Below are 5,012 nucleotides of genomic sequence, written 5' to 3' on the forward strand. Positions count from 1 at the left end.
AAGGGAGTCATAAAAATAGAAGTATGAACACCAAAAGTAATACATTTTTTCCATGAAGTTTTGTTGTTGTTTATTGGAAAGGCAGGGAAAGATCCTCATTCCACTAGTTCACACCCAAGTGGCCATAACAGCCAGAGCTGAGCTCATTTGATCCAAAGCCAGAAACCTCCTCTGGGCCTCTGACATGGGTGCAGGTTCCCAAACCCTTAGGCCATCCTGCACTGCCCTCCCAGGATACAGGCAGAAAATGAATAGGGAAATGCAGCAGCCAGCACAAGAACCAGTGCCCATATGGGATCCAAGCATGTGCAAAGCAAGATTCAGCCACTGATCCATTGTGCTGGGCCCTAAAAGTAATGTATTTTAAAGGAATATTTTTTAGCATAACCCAAGAAATGTGAACAAACTTGTGGTTTGGATGTTTGATGTTACATTTCACATTCATGCTTTTCATTGCTCTTGTGTGATAACTGATGCATTCGCAGTTAAATTTTAGGCGACTGTATAAGTAAAACACAAAGAAAGAGCATTTGTTTTCCTCACTGCAAGCTGAAATTGTATGAAATCGAAAAGTGGCTTTTGTTTTTGTTTTTAGAAAGTCAGATTTACAGAGAGGAGACAGAGAGAGAAAAGATTTTTTATCCACTGGATCACTCCTCAAGTGGCCACAACGGCCAGAGCTGAGCCAATCTGAAGCCAGGAGCCAGGAGCCTCCTCCAGGTCTCCCATGTAGGTGCAGGGTCCCAAGGCTTTGGGCCATCCTTGACTGCCTCCCCAAGCCACAATCAGGGAGCTTGAATGGAAGTGGAGCATCCAGAACAGAAACCAGTACCTGTATGCGATCCGGGTGCTTGCAAGGCAAGTACTTTAACCACTAGGCCACCATGCCAGGCCCTGAAAGGTTTACCTTTGAAAGCTCTGCTTGCAAGGCTGCCCTTCATGTGGCATCTGAGAAGCTGAATTGCTGAAGGGTTCTACTCATCCACTGACAGGAATAACTTACCACCCCTGACTGCCTGTACTATGTAGTTTGTGCTCAATACTTGCTGTCCTGTTGGAGTTCTGGAACTTTGGTCAAGCAAGACAGAGTATACCATGACCCATCTCTACCAAAATCCTTGGCATGAGTTCCTAACGATTTTCTTTAGTAGACATTCCCCTTGTGTTAACATAATTCATTTCTAGAGAAGTTAAACATTCATCACTCCGAAGGGAGAAGACTGGCAAGCCTGCAATTGCCTTCCTCCAGACTTCCCTCCACGTGCCATCAGTTACAAATCTCAAACACGGGTATTTAGTATACGCTGATACCCAACACAGGGATCAGTAATTGTCTCACCATGCCCAGACGTTTGGTGATCATCTCAATCTTTTCGTCCTTCCCCAGTAGTTCTTGTGTCTTACTCGAGGGAATAGGCAAAGCGTATCGTAAAAGGGATTCTCCTGCTGGTGGACATCTTAAGACCATGGGTTCAGCTTTGTCACACGCTAGTCTTCTATTATGTCTCTCTTTCAGTCTATGTGACAAGGGTGACTTAAGCAGCCCTTTTTGATACATCAGTTGCGGAACAGTTGCCCAGGTAGAACTTGCGGACATTATGTGCTTGGACGGCTTCACTTCCCTGTGGACTTAGCTTCCAAGTAGCAGATGAAAAATCGAAGTCCTCCCTGCGAATAAAACATAAGAGAAAAAACAAAATTTGACTAATAAAGATATTTTAATCAATTCATGCACTATACTTGCTTTTATTTTTTCTGAGGCAGCGTTCTGAGCAGCTTGCACAGAGTACATCCGCCAACCTCTGGAATCCACAATTATAATTTTGGTACATCAGAGGTAAAATCCTTAGGTAAAATAAAGAATATAGTTAACAAAGTATTCAATTTACATCAAAAAGTCACTTAATTCCAAATAGCAAAAAATAAAATGTTATTGTTCTTAAGATGATAATGCACATAATTATCACCATCAAATATGTGTGTAAAGTGAAATCAGAATGACAAGCTGACTCTTACAAATCTACTAAATTCTGAATTCTGAATTCGTAGTTCTAAAACAGGCTACATTTGAGCCAGTTGAATCTGGCTACAATTCCTGCTTCTTTTCTATGTCATTTGCTCTCCATATGGAAAAAAAATTTTTTTATCGCTAAAGCATACGTGAATGAGGAAACAGATGAGGATGTCTGATTTAAAATGATAGAAGGGTGGGGCACTGTGATGCAGCAGGTCAAGTTAATATAAGGGACACACACTGCTCTTATCTCAGCAGCACCAGTACCTCTGCTTCTGACTGAACTTCCTGCAAATGCATCTTGAGAAGCAGGTAATGATGGCTCAGGTGACTGTGCCCCTAGTGCTGATGTGGCAGATCCAGATGGAGAGTCAGCATTCTAGTTTCCGCCTGGCTCAGCCCTGGCTACTGCAGGAGCCTGCAGAGTGAATCAGTGGTTTTTAGAGTCCTCTCCATCCTTTCGGGTAGACTAAACAACAAACAAAACAAAACTTTTCTTAATTGATGGAAAGATGACTAATTAACAATGTCAACTCTGTAGAAGTTACAAAATGGAGAAGGCAAACATTCCTAACAAGTCACAAATTTTGTGTTGAGAAAACCCTCAGCAAAAATGAAATGTGAATGGGGCTATTGGGGAAAAGGCAGTGTCAACAGTGCAAGAGTGTACTTTTAATTCTGATTAAAATTCTGCTTATTTGATAGGCACAGTTGAGGAAGCAGAAAGGGGACAGGGAGGAAGAGAGGGAGAGAGAGAATGAATGGTCTATCAGATTGTTCACACTGCAAATGGTTATAGTGAGTAAGGCTGGGTGAGGTTAAAGCCAGGCACTTCAGCTCGGTCTCCCACATGGGTCACCAGCCACTTAGACTGTCTTCTGCTGCTTTCTCGGGGAATATTCAGAGAGAGCTGGACTGGAAATGGAACAACCAGGACTCACCTGGGCACCCATATAGAATAAGGTGACATAGGTAACAGCTTTACCTGCAAGCCACAATGCCAACCCTTCATCCTCATCTTTTCCACATAATCCCAAAAGCACATGCCCTTTACACCACGATTCCTATGGAAAAATGGCCAGGTCTTGGAACATGACAGGGTACATCCAAGGCAACCTCATGTGCAGGCCACACTCAAGTTCTACAGGACTAAAGATCGTGAAAACCATTAAAAAGAACACAAATGTAGACCCAGATGTATAAATTACAAAATCTACACATGGCTTGGGTCCTGGGGTCTACCTACTAGGTGGATTTGGGGTTCGTGAGCCCCAGGGTTGGGGGATCCAGCAGGGCTTGGGTAGCCTGGCCCAGGTCCTTGGGCCCACCTGCAAGAACTTAGTGAAAAAGGTGGAGCAATGGACACAGACTCTCCTGATGTAAAAGGAGAATTGGCAGCTCATTTGGTGCCAATGCAGAAGAACTTTGAACCCCAAACAATGACAGCAGTGAACGGAGACTCGAGGCTGACCATGTCAGCAATGAATATTGGCAGGGTGGCAGCATCCTTGGACTGGTGAAATCAACAGCATTTTAGAACTATCCAAACCACCTGGGCAGAACCCTCTCAACATGCACACATCTGGACCCTGAGTTGATACAAGGTGGCAGTTCCTCATCCCTGGGTACTGGACCATTTGGAAAGTTGCATGTGGCTGTCCTCTCTCTCTCCCCTTCTGCCAAAGAAGAAACAGCAAACTTGGAAACAATGAGTTCACTCAATTTTCCTTAAACCTGAATCCTTCTAAATCATATCAACAATTTAACCATTATAAAAAATAATTATAAAAGTTGACATTAAATATCACGTGAGGTTAACAAATCAAACAGTACAGAATGAATTGCACGTGGGTACAGGATAATGTACTGTCCAAACTGAAACACAGAAAGACACTAAAACAATGAATGGAATAGGAGGTTTTGTTTATACATCAAGGAATCTAAGTGTATCTGGATTGTCCAGCAAAGGACAGCAGTGAAACATTCGAATAAATAATGAGTTTTTCCAAATTTTCCGAAAAACATATATTCTCAGCTCCTTGGCCTTAAAGAATACACAGAAAACTAATAAATACACATATTAACAGGGGTGATCCAACAACAAAGCAAAATCCATGGCTTGTAGATTTTGACATAAATGGATAAGCCTCTTCAGAGAGTTACAGAAAGGTTTAAGAAGACTATAAGACAAGGCAATTGCCCCCCTTGCCCTCCTAGCCACCCCAGGAGCTGGGCTCTAGCACTATCCACCAGCCAGGTGCATCACCACTGCCACCCTTCACGCCTTAACCTGACAGCAAGTCAAGTCCTTCAGTGGGGACACAAAACAGCACAGGATGAGTCAGAAAACGCCCACAACACTCTCCAAATTTTCCACCAGGGGCGGCAGAGTCATCACTGAGAGAAAAGTATACCCCGGCCGGAGATGAGCCATCTCTTAAGGGGGAACCCTCCAGACAAGCGATGATGGCTCCTCAGGTCAGAGACAAGCTGTCCCAGAGGGGGAAGCCTCAACCCTCCACTGAGGGAGTCCCTGATTCCCCCAAGGGGAAGCCTCACCCTGCACCCTGAGGGGGACGCCTCACTCCGCCTTGTGCCTTCCTGAGGGGGAATCTCACCCCAAGCCTTCTTGAGGGAGTGCCTGACTCCTCCTTGGTGGGGAGTCTCAGGTTCACCCCAAGCCTTCCCTAGGGATTCTGTCACTCCTGGGAGGGGGTGAGCACCCTATCCAAGGGGGAAGACTCACCCTACACCTCGGGGTGTCCCTCTCCAGGCGGCCAGGAGCTGGGGACGGTTCGGTGCGCTTGAGTCGAAGGTGAAAACCTGCTTACCTGATGTTGGAAGTCCTGCATCTGCTGGGGTTCAAAACAGACGCCTGCTCTCCGCATACAGCTAGCCAGCCCTCTACCAACACATTATTGCTGAAAACGGGCGCCCAGGTCCCGGAAGACCTCGGGGAGCGCTTCCACACAGGTGGTTGCTTCCGGGGCGTCACAGA

The sequence above is a fragment of the Ochotona curzoniae genome, unplaced genomic scaffold, assembly GCF_017591425.1.
Source record: "Ochotona curzoniae isolate NIBS_2020 unplaced genomic scaffold, NIBS_Ocur_1.0 contig_222, whole genome shotgun sequence".
NCBI lineage: Eukaryota > Metazoa > Chordata > Mammalia > Lagomorpha > Ochotonidae > Ochotona > Ochotona curzoniae.